Source organism: Myotis brandtii, unplaced genomic scaffold (genome assembly GCF_000412655.1).
Source record: "Myotis brandtii unplaced genomic scaffold, ASM41265v1 scaffold927, whole genome shotgun sequence".
NCBI classification, from domain to species: Eukaryota; Metazoa; Chordata; class Mammalia; order Chiroptera; family Vespertilionidae; genus Myotis; species Myotis brandtii.
In genome coordinates, this window is record NW_005371823.1 from 2,201,608 (window position 1) to 2,214,929 (window position 13,322).

The window sequence follows — 13,322 nt, forward strand, 5'->3', positions numbered from 1 at the left end:
AAGGACTGTGGTTGGGACGAAGGAGCCACATTCTGGTTCCCATTTTTCCCACCTCTAGCCATATGTCTGGTTGAATCAGCGCAGTAAGTACAGTGGAGCCCTCATCACCCCCCACTCACCACCGCCATTATCTGGTTGATTAATACAGTTTGTGTGTTATTGCAAGGGGAAGGGGAGGAGGAGAGAGAACAAAGTGGCAGGCAGCCTTTGCTGTTGCAAGAATGTGGTGGATCTGTCAAAAACACTTTCCAGATTCCTCATTCTCTAGGGGATAATTTTTCTGTTGGTGTTTTGAGATCTCAAAATTAAATACCTGTACCAGAACTGCAATCTCCAAGGTGACAGTGCTGGAAATCTCCCTTGGCCTCTTAACATGAGAGGTTTTAAATAATAGTCGCCTTAATGAAGTACCATATGGACAACGTTTTAGGACAGGCGGTCAGATGGTGGTAAGAACGAAAAAAATCAACTACAAAAACAAGCAAAAGTGTTTCACAATATACCAAATCATCACTTGTACGCCTTAAACTTATACAATGTTATATATCAGTTATGTTTCAATAAAGCTGGGAGAAAACTAGCTAAAGAATTAGAAGTAGGATTGCAGATTTAGCAAATAAAAATATTTTGGACATACCTACCAGAAGAAAATTATTCCTTGTTTATCTGAAATTCACATGTAACTTGGTGTCATATATTTTATCAGAAAACCTTTAATGGAAGACTTCTCCTTTTCCTAGTCTGTTCTAATTATTCCATAATGAAAAAAATAAAATGTTCTATAGAAATATTTATTCTGTAGTATCATTGCTTAAATGAGTTGATTACCATTTAATGTCTTTAAAATTACACTCTCCTTCAAAAATAGCCATTGTTTTCCACTTTTTATATAGATTAGGATGTAATGTCCCTCTTAAATTATTTTATGTATTTTTGGGCTCTTCTATGTTTTAACCTTAAATCCATAAGGAATTTTATCATTATGCTCCTTTTATTGTATTATAGTTCAATACCATGAGTTACAATGTATTATTTGAAAGTGGTGAAATAAAAGAAATCACCACTTTTCACAGTGGGGAATCTCGGGCACTGCATTTCAGTTATTCTGCTTAGTGCTCAGTGGGATTGTTTTTATATTATATTGGTTTTTATTGAAATTTTCAAATGTATACAAAAGTAGAAGGAATATTATTACGAACCTCCATGTATCATTAGTCAGCGTTACCAGTTATCATCTCACAGCCAAAATTGTGTTATCCATACCTCTACTCATTCCTCATCCCTACTGCCACCTCGCTTATTTTAGAGTGAATCTCAGACATCAAGTCATTTCATTGGTCAAGTTCAGTATATGTCGGTAAAAGGTGAAGATCTTTTAAAAATATTCACAATACTATAATCCACCCAAAAATCAACAGAATGTCTAATTTTATCAGGTATCTAATGAAGGTTAAAATTTCCCCAATCACCTCAATTTTTTATAGCCTATTTTTAAAGTCTCCTTATTGTAATTTATTAAATAGGTTTCTCCCTCCCTCCTCCTTCTCCCCCTTTATAAGCTATTTATTGTAGAAATTGGGCTGTCCAGTTGAGTTTTCTACACTCTGGATTTTATTAGTAAAAATTGTATCCTCATGGTATCATTTAACATAACTCTCTGTCCCTATATTTCTTATAGTTGGATCTAGAGATTTAGCCTAATTCAGGTTAATTTTTTTTTTTTTTTGCAAGAATACCCTATAGGTGGTGGGTGTGTTTCCATCAGGAGACATGTAATATCCATTTGTCTCTCTTTTTGTGCTGTCAGCAGTCATTGAGGATCATTGCCTATCAGTGGTCGGCAAACTGCGGCTCGCGAGCCACATGCGGCTCTTTGGCCCCTTGAGTGTGGCTCTTCCACAAAATACCGACTTCTGCGCATGGGCCACGAAGTTTCAATCGCACTGTACATGTGCGTCTGCACGTGGTATTTTGTGGAAGAGCCACACTCAAGGGGCCAAAGAGCCGCATGTGGCTTGCGAGCCGAAGTTTGCCGACCACTGGCCTAGATCCATTATTTGATCAGAAATCTGTGAAATGGTGCTAGTCTTACTATATCATTCTTTTTCTACTTATTTTTGAAAAAAATCTCCCTCATCAACTATTTTGTTATCCTGAAGTTTATTTCATGTGGGAAAGTACCATTGGCCAGTTCCCTGGGAAACAGATTCTGAGACAGACATCACAGGTCTGAAAGGAGGGAGCTCTGGGGAACATCGCTAGTAAGAGCGCAAGGGAAGCAAGGCCTGGATGAGGGAGAGTTGGACTGCTTAGTGGTTGACTACCTTAATTAAAAATATACTTAGAAACTGAAGAGTTTAATTTTTAATTGCATTTCATCCATACGAATTGCATTTCATCCATTCTACGTTTACTTAGGAGCTACAACGTGCCAAGAACTGCTGCTGGCCTTTGTGCTTAAATTCTGATCCTTGGCTAGATAGCTTCACCCATTATGGGCGGTAACAAGGAGGGTTTGATCTCAAAGCTATTCCCTTTTCTTATTGGACTGATGGGTATTTCAGAAGGTCAAAGAAGACAAACATGAACTGCCAAGCTCAAGATACGATTCCTGCATTGTCAGAACAGAGTGCGTAGAATATTCGTAATTTCATCTCCTATGAGAAGGTAGGTTCCAGGACAAGAGGGTGGTCTCCTTGGTGCTGGCAAATACAGCTCTGGGACAAAGGAGAGCATTGAAGGAAGTGCTGCCTGGGTCAGAAGGCTCCTCAGCTGTTTTCATTCCATCAAATGATAGAACAAGTGCACATGTACTAATGCTGAAGCCAGAACACCTTGAAAAGAATTTCCTGGAAGAGTGAGAATCTTAATGTAGAAGCCAGTTTAATAGCTTTCTCTAGAATTTGGAAAGGTTCACATCTACACGGGCCATAGATTCTTATCCAGGCGATAGGTTCAATAGCTAATAGCTTCTCTCGGTACTTTCCAGCCCCAGGAGTCAGTAATTTAGTGTACTTAAGGAGCGATCTCCCTGACATTTTTGCATTGAATATCAGAATAAATAGGTAATAGCATATCTATATAACTTGCTAACATGTCATTTAGGCTGCCTGAGGGCTGCCGTAAATTGCTCTGCTACCTTTTTAAGTGAATATACAAATGCTAAGCATCAGCGATAAGATCATCCTGTATTTTATTTTATGATTATTCTTCCCCTCTGGTGCTGAGAAATGAATTGCTTATGAGAGGGAAGGGAGGATTGGCTTAATAACTTGTAATCAGATATGCTACACAGCAAATGTGAAGTTCCCGTTTTCCTAGTTTAGCCATTTTTTAATCCCATGGAGAACAATCGAATCTCATAATATGGGAAAGGGCAGTGGTAACCCTTAACTGCAAAATGCCTACAGAAATTAGGTGCAAGAGAGAATGAAACAATGGAATAAACCTGTGATTGGTGACTATCTTGCCATTCTTTCTGAAGATCTTACCAAGAGACAGCTAATAATGATATCAACACAAAGCTTACTGTTCTAAATACTTTATTACTAATAACTTAATGCTTACAACTCCGTTTTATGGATGAGGGCACTGAAACACGAGGATTAAATGATTAGCCCAGGGTCACACATGGAGTCCCAGATAGTACGCTAAACTGCCCCTAATGAAATACTGATTTCCTGACTGTTTTGGGGTTTGTTCAATACTGTGTTTCCCGGGAAGACTAAATCAGTTTTTGAGAAAACATGGCCTTCTGTCCAATTTCACATTAGGAAGAATCTTTGGCTCAATCCTTCAGTCTCTAAAAGTCCCTCAGAGCCCTTAGTTGGATAATTAGTTGCGAACAATATCAATTATATCTAAGTGGGCAAATTTAATTACTACAGAAGACCAATTGATTTTTTAAATTATCATTGATTGCTCAGTGGTTATCTCCGTGTAAAGATTGGTACATTCTGAATCTTTAATTTAATTAGTTTATTAAGTAGTCTAAAGGTTGACACCAAAGTAAGAGGTGAATGTTCTCCCTGCTCCCTTTTCTTCTCAGTGAAGGATAAACACCATGGAAGCCTGAGACAAACGATTACTATTAAATTATGCGCAGGTTTCTGGGAGGCATTTTTTAAAAATTGATTTCAGAGAGATGAAGGAAGAGGAAGAAAAAGATAGAGACATCAATGATGACAGAGAATCATCAATTGGCTGCCTCCTCCACACCCCCTACTGGGGATGGAGCCCACAATCTGGGTATGTGCCCTGACCAGGGATCAAACTGTGACCTCTTGGTTCATAGGTCGATGCTCAACTACTGAACCACACTGGCCGGGTATTGAGACATTCTTTTTTTGTTGTTTTAGCAAATTTATTAGAGGCAGAAATACTTTGTTTCCCTAATGGTGAGAATAGAACATGCCATATTACCTGGGGTACCAGTGTGCTGATATTTTAAACCCTTAAATCAAACTCACAATACAGCCAGTTAAGACCCTAAGGATTATTGGAAATTGATGAGGTTTTAAAGTGGATTCTACTCTTTAATCTATCCTAACTCCCCCCTTCTTTCCTCAATACCAACTGGTTGAATAATTTGGATTTCTTTGTCTCCATTTTCTCATCTTTAAAATGAAAAGAATCACATGTGTCTCATCTAGCACACAATTGTATTTGTCTAAACTATGACACTGCATTTAAAAATATTAAATGTATGTAAATTCAAGTATCATTAATATTTAGATAATCACGATATTTGCATTATTTCGCTGTAAAAAATTTGTCTGACATTAATTAAATCAATTATCTATTGCTACATAAGAAGTTACTCCAACACTTACTGGCTTAAAACAACCACTTATATTTCTCATAAGCCTACAAATGAGCCCGGTGGGTCCTGCTGGTCAGGGCCTGGTCAGTGCTCGGTTGAGCTGGATTGTGCATCTGTCGCCAGCTGGTGGGTCAGTTGTGGCCGGCTGGTTTAGGATGGCCACAGCTGGGATGATCTGGCTCTTTCATATGGTCTCTTATTCTTCAGCAGGTGGGCCAGAGTGGCTCTCGCGGCAAAGGTAGAGGAGCATGAGTGCAAATAAGTGCACATGCTGCCTCTTAAGGCCTCGGCTAAGTGTGGCTCCCCCTCATATCCACCATAATCTAGAGACCAACACAAGTTGCAAAACAGACTGGTTCAAAGGATGGGCATGTGGAACAAATAAATGGCACATCCCGGTTGGAGGAGATGTATAGACGTGGTGAAAGGAGGGGGAAAAACAGAAGCCATTTCTGCAATGGATCTATCACATTGAATTACTTACATTCAATTAAAACCCTTGATTGTTTTGATCTATTTCACTGTGGCAGTGATTTCTGACATTTTCAATTTTCTGTCACTGTGTTATATAACTTTTTATATAAGGGCACTATTTTTATCCATGACTTGCTGCCTATATATAAGCCTAAAGTAAGATATTTGAATATGTTTGCAATTAGTATGACCAACTTTTACCTGGAAAGGTTATTAGCTATATTCTTATTTATTAACCCTTGTTTGCTATATTAGCAAAGAAAAGAAAACAAGCAGGTGATTTAGAATAATTGTTGGATTCTGAGGGCCAAAGCTTTGCACTACTGGATTCTCGGTTGCACTGAAATCATTATACACTTCATTACGGGTTTTATAAGCAGTCAGAGTAGAAGAAGATTCGAGATAATGTACATTGAAAATCCAGGTCTCTAGCCCTGACCTTAAAAAAGAAGGCAGGGAGCCCTGACCGGTTTGGCTCAGTGGATAGAGCATCGGCCTGCGGACTGAAGGGTCCCAGGTTCGATTCCAGTCAGGGGCATGTGCCTTGGTTGCGGGCACATCCCCAGTGAGGGGTATGCAGGAGGCGGCTGATTGATGTTTCTCTCTCATCGATGTTTCTAGCTCTCTATCCCTCTCCCTTCCTCTCTGTGGAAAATCAATAAAATATTTAAAAAAAAAGAAGGCAGGGTTTGGCTTTGTTTTATTTTGCAGTAGAATGAGCCCAACTGGATGTCTACATTGATTAAATCCCCTGAATGTGTGTTAAATTCTTGATTTCACTTGAATTTAGGCATTTGGTTGTAGGATGCCAAACATCTGGATGTTTTTTCTCAACAGTGCCACATATACATCTGTGTAGAGCAATGTTCTGGTTTTGGCATTTAGTTAGCATCCTTATATATGCTCTTCGACCAGAGGCAACACACCACTGGTGTAATTCCAGAAATTTGGGTCAAGAGATGTATTTCTGATTAAGTATAATTTTATCAACAGTCAATATAACTTTTCTGAATCACACATAGGCACTTGGCAAGAACTTGTAGATTCTAACATTCCCTTTCTCTATGTTGGCATTGTGTTCAGGAGCATTTAAAATGCATTGCCACAACATTTTCTAAACGCCTATTATAATTTAATGTTATATTTGGCAACACAACCTAAAATGCAGTAGCTAATAATGCAAGCTCATTTATTTGCATACTATTGTTAACCATTTTCAGGGAGTACTTACCAAATGTGTCAAGCTGTTAAGATCTATTTAATGACTTAATGGATGAGATACATTGTTCTTAAATTCAATTATACCCTTTGCATCTCTGGAATTAAGGTCATGTCAGCATTTCTATTATGTAAGTGCCTGGGTTTGGCAGTTTTTAACTGAGCTATAAAAATTGGCTTCCAAATCAAATCTCAGTAATAAAGGTCAATGCCTGGGGGAATTTCCCCCCCAAAATTTAGTGTATATAGTGTTATGGTCCATCTCCTGCTTTCTAAAATAATCTTTTAGCAAAAATTCCATTATGGTCCTCCTGTGGCAGAAGGAAAACTTTAATTTCCTGTTTGCTTCATAGGACTCGTGTTTTCTTTTCTGACAGGTAACAGTCATCTCTCAGACAATCTGTCTTTTAATACATTAGTACTATTGCTTGTGTGACCTCAGGCTGTCACTTAGCTACTTTGTGCCTCAATTTACTCATCTGTAAAATAGACTATTAATAGTATGTACCTTGTAGAGTCGTAGTAGTATTAAATGAGATAATAGACATATATGTTTCAGACAATACATATTAATTACTCACTTTTTTGTTTGTTTTTTTTTAAATCCTGAGGATATCCTGAGGATATTTTTCCATTGATTTTTAGAGAGAGTGGAAGAGAGAGGAAAAGACAGAGAGAAATAGCGATGTGAGAGAAACACACCGATTGGTTGCCTCCTGCACGTGCCCTGACGAGGGCCTGGGCCAGGGAGGAGCCTGCAACTGAGATAGGTGCCCTTGACTGGAATCGAACCCAGGATTCTTTGGTCTGCAGGCCGATGCTCTATCTACTGAGCCAAACTGGCTAGGGCTAGCTTTTATTATTATTATATAAGAGATTTAATATGAGTTCATTCAACATTAGGAAGCATCTAAACTGAACAGGCTGCTGAGGTGAGATTTGGCATTTACTGAGAGGTATGGAAGATGCTATGGCTATGAGCTAATTATCACCCTGATGTCAATAGTTTTATTATTTTAGAAATTACTATATTTTATCCTCAGATTTGCTTATGAAGAGAACAAAATTGTATAGGTGGGTTATTGCCCCTGTAGTTTTAAAACATGACCTATGTTTTGCTAATGAGACACTCTAGGCAGCTCTACACAGCAGCATATCAGTTATAAGAAGGTGGACATAGTTTCCTGGGTGCAGGAAAAAAGCACTCCTTTACTGGCTTTAAAAAAAGTTCACTGATATATTTGGTGCTGTATTGACCAAGTGCCCATTTGTTACTGAATAAATGGCAGAGAGATTCTCTTCCAAAAATTTGAAAGAGGCAGATTCACTGACAGAAAAATCTGTTTTCTCTGTTTGTACTCACACACAACCACTGGTTCCTTAGTTGTCACAGCCTTCTTTCTGGGCTGAGGACAGGGCACTGCGTGAGGGACCCACACAGGGCATTACAGGAGTGCAACTGCACAGGACTCCGTGCGGACACCTCAGCAATGATGTGCCACATTGCAAAAAATCCCCCAAAATAAAATAATGGAATGGGATCCAAAAGTCCTTGGAAAGATTCTATAAATATTTTTCAGAAACTTTCATTTTATTCTATCTAAACACTGAACATTGTGATTCCCAATTCAATAAATTGACTGCATTTCCACCTCTATAACATTCATTGAACTGTTCGGTTTGATCTGATTCAGAACGAATTTGATGTTTTTCTCTTTGACATAATATAGATGACATTCATAGAACTATGATCTGTTGTTTTTATGCTGCCATTGTACAAAGTCCTAGAGTTGGACCGTCCTGCAGAACTCACTCCTGTAAGTGAATACTGAATGTGCAAACCACTCTGTTCACAGGAACTTCCTCTTTTTCTTTTTAAAGGAAAGGTCCCTAGACTTTGATGAGGGAAAAATCTAAACCAGGGAAAATGCTTTTGTTTAGAATCCTTGCCGGGCAGACACATCAAAGGTAAAGGAATCTAATGGTGTAGAGGGGATCCAAAGTAAAACCTGAAAAAAGAAAAAAAAACTTAAGTATAGTTTAAAATAATCTGAGCTCTAGCCAGTTTGCTCAGAGGATAGAGCATCAGCCTGCAGACTGAAGGGTCCTGGGTTGGATTCTGGTCAAGGGCACATGTGGCTCAATCCCCAGTAAGGGGCTTGCAGGAGGCAGCCAATCAATGATTCTCATTATTGATGTTTCTATCTCTCTCTCCCTCTCCCTTCCTCTCTGAAATCAATAAAAATATATTTAAAAAATAAAACAAAATAAAAATAAAAATAATGTACTCTGAAATATTTATTAGCAAAGAGCGAGCAAAGTAGATGTCACTCAGGATTCTAGACAATAGAGCATTTGTGACTTGATTTACCACATAACCTGAAATATTTATTAGCAAAGAGCAAGCTAAGTAGATGTCACTCAGAATTCTAGACAATAGAGCATTTGTGACTTGATTTACCACCAAAAAGGAAGTTAGAGATATATCAAATTCCTATTAATGTTTAAAAAATAATGAATAATACACAGCGTAATTGATCAGGAACCTCAAAGCTAATATGATTTCTAAATAAATGAGAAATTTATCAATTGACCAGAAACCATCAATATCAACTGTACAATGAAGACTACATTGTTTAGTGATCCCTGTTACATCAATACAGTAAGAGATTAAGACAGGTGATGATACAGTCTCTTAGAAAGTCATTACTGCCATTCTAGAAATTCTATGTAACAAGTTAACTGGAGAAGTGGCCAGCATAAGTAATTGGTTTTATTTCCCCTAAAAATTCTACTGTAAGGAAAGTTCAACTGGGAAGGAAAATGCAGTAGTTAAAATAGAATTGTGCACAGGGAGATGGAGATAAATGCCTTAAATGAAAGAGTTGTTCAGATGACTACTCAAGGTCCTCAGGGATAATGTTCATATGAGGGACGCCCCCTATGGCTGGGCACCCTGATACTGCCAGTGGTAAATTAATCAAGGACCTTCAAAGTTAAGCTGAATGTTCCTTGATCAACAATGAATCATTGTCAGTCCACTCAATGGCAGCCACAGTGAACATGATAGTTTGGTGAATTTAAAGAGAATGCAGACTTTACAAGAGAATGAAGAACTGGCTATGGAATCTAAACATGTTCAGATTCTGTGTGGTTCCATATTAATTGAAGAAAAATATCTAATAGTGACGCAAGAGACAAAGTAAAATATGTACATAAACCTTCCATGTCCTTTCTTACAAAAACATTTCCACCTGTTTAGTTTCAATTCAGATGATTCTACTTCTGGGTAGCTGTCTCATACTCATAGAGGCAAAAATAATACTTTGGTGACCCCAGACTATGTGCATATACTTCTGGTATCACACCTATTTCATTGCATTCTAATAATTTGTGTATGTGTTAGTTTCTCTAATAATATGCCCGGGGTTCATTGGGACTGCCTTTTTTTTTACTTTTGCAGCACTGGGCACATAACAAGTCCATAACAATATGTATTAAATGCATGTGTTAGCCAATATATGAGAACAAGAAATGTTCATGATTTCTATGGTGCATTTAATTCCGAAGATAAATGGGCTGACAGGCAAAGTAAATCTCACGGTCAGATTTCTGTTTACCAAAAACACCTGCTTGTCAGAATAAATTATTTGGGGATCATCCAAAGACAAAACTCTAAGAAGTCTTGAAAAGTTGGAGAAATCATTTATTACAACTTAAGGTGATACTGAATAGAAATAAGATTCAATAACAACTTTTTAATCTTTGACCAGATCTGGTATCCAAAAATAAGCAAAGAAAACTTAGGGAAAATCTACATTTTAAAAATCTATTTTTATGTTAATATTTAATTTGGAAATATGTAACTTTTCACTTCGTATCTTGATGGGATAAGAAGTAGTGAAGAGGGTAATGTGACTCTAAATAGCTTTAAGTTCCCTCAGCTCCCTTGCCTACAACCCTGCCTGGCCACATTGGTAACTCATAGTGTCACATGCTTCCCCTTTTATGTTAATTAAAAAATTTAATCAATATCTGAAAGGGAACAAAACACAAAATAAAGATTCAAACAGTGGGGTATTATTTGTTATTAATATTAGCAAAATCACTATTTTATTAAACTTTACCAAAAACTGTTACAAAAACTTGTTTTTCTTTGTGAAATATATTCTTGAAGTGTAATTTAATGTTTGCCCTTGTCAGTGTGTATATGAAACATTTGACTTGTCAAGTGAAACCCCTGATGGCTTTGCCAGCATGAGAGCTCGCTGAGTCTTGGCAGCACGTTTCACAGGGGACAGAGCAGGAAGTGGGGCCGTTGCTTCTGCTCTTTGCCGCTGTCATCTTAGGCAGTTACTCCACTTTAGTCTCAGAGTTCTCATATACAAAGTGAGGATAATTAACTATTTCACGAGGCGGTTACATCATTTAAATTACATGCACAAAAGCACTTGTAAAGTGCCATGTAAGTGTTAGTTATGATTATGGCTTCATCTACATAACATCAGGAAAACATCATGGAATATGAGGAGCGGGTTCCTTTTTCCAAAAGTGCTCTTCGGCAACACAAGTACTGAGGATTATTTTCATTTCCTTCCTTGTCTCCCCACCTCCCAATTTTTTTTTATTGTAATAAAATACACATAACATAAAATTTAATATTCTGACCACTTTAAGTGTACAATCCAGTGGTTTGAAGTGCATTCATACTGTTGCGAACCATCACCACCGTCCATCTCCAGAACTACTTTCATTTACACAAATAAAACTCTTTACCCAGTAAACATTAACTCCCCATTTTCTCCTTCCTGATTCCTCCTTTTTTTGAGATAATTTAGAATTCTAATGCTGCTTGCACCTTATCCCCAACACAAAATTCACTGCTGACCAGAATATAGTGGTGGTAATCTCAGTTCTATTTGCTACCTCCATTGATTTGGTCCTGGCAAGATAAACAGTCAGAAGATGTGGTAAAAAAAAAAATACTGTAATGTAGATTTTGCATATTATAGAAGAAACTTGCAATTTAGTCACATGTAAAAAGGCCTAATATTTTGCAAACTTATGGACAAAGCATTTTTTTCCTGAAAATATATCCTAATAAATACCTAGGGATCTGTAAAAAGAATTACCTGAAAATGGTTAACAACATGAAACTAGATCTTCTAAATTCCCATCAATTATAGATTGGATTAAAAATTGATTGTACTGCCCTGCCAGTGTTACTCAGTGGTTGAGCGTCAATCTATGAGCCAGGAGAGGTCACAGTTCAATTCCTGGTCAGGGCACAAGCTGGGGTTGGGGGCTCCATCCCCAGTAGGGGGCATTCAGGAGGCAGCAGATCAATGATTCTCTCTCATCATTGATGTTTCTCTCTCTCTCTCTCTCTCTCTCTCTTTCTCTCTGAAATCAATAAAAGTATATTTTTGAAAATATTAAAAAATTGATTGTACATATATACAATAAATAGCATATAATCACTAAGTAGCTTATAGAATAATACTTAAAATATGGGAGTATGGTCATGCTATAGTATTAGGTGAAAAGACTTTAGAAAACAGTGTATGTAATGTTACATCAATTAAGTGATAAAAATAATATATATGTACTATATTAAAATAATATATATGCATATGTGGCACTCTCTAGGTAGAATTATTAGTGATTTTAATTTCTCCTTTGTGATGTTTTATGTTTTGTAATTTTTTTCAGTGACCATATATTACTTTTATAACCAAGAACAAAATGTAATTAAATAAAAACTCAAGCACAGGCCACCTCCAAAGCAAACCCAGCAATGAACTCTGAAGTATTTCAGCTATGAACATTTAAGTAATTGGAAATTGGGAGGACCATAAAAAGTAGTCACTGGGGGCTACTATTTGAATGAAAAACCCAAAGAGCTTGTTTCAAATCATGTCGACTTTCACATTACTAATATAATTAAAGCAAGTAAATCAGTTGGGCAACATGCCACTCACCCTTCAGACACACGTCACAGCTGTCTGCATGCTCACTATCTTCACCTTGCGCAATTTTTACAGTTTTTAATATGAATATCAATTCCCTTTTTCATAAACCTAACCTATAAATGCCACAACCCCTCGGAGGGATTTCCCCAGGCTTCATTTTAAGCTCCACAAGAAAGGATGTAAAAGAGACCTTTCTTTTGTAAAGTGATTCTATAATTCTGTCCAATATCCATCATTTTCAAGGCCAAGTAATCATATTTAATAGATCCTAAATTACATTCTGTCAGGCAAGGATTCCCTTGCTGATATTAACCAGAGAGGAGGCCTGACAGTCAGAGGCCTGAAAGTAAGATATTGTTCTGCAAAGGGCTTACAAGCTTTCCTTTGCGGGGGGGTCAGCCCCCGCTAAGTTTGCGGTGGTACAGGGTCTGCACCTTCATCACAATCCTCAGCTTTCCCTGAGTTACCCACAAACCAGCTCCTGCTTTCCTGGCTTAAAGTCACTTGTAAAATTAAATTACTTGGCACATTTTTGACCCTCTGCTTTGAGGAAATTGCCATCATGAACTTATTTTTACAATATTTCTCTAGCAAGACAGCTAGATGTATAAAGCATGTACCTACATGATCTCCATTCTGTCCACTTATAGGGAAACTGAAAGAGAAAAGCTGAATGATGGGAGAGAGTTGGAGTGACGCCATCATGCCTCTGCTTAAATGACTTACAGAGTGTAAGGTTAAAGATCTTTTCTTGACAGGAAAGAGTATAAGGTCATGATGCCAGAAAATGAGTGCAAGGACAGATTTTTCTTTGAAAGGGACAGAGATTTCCGACC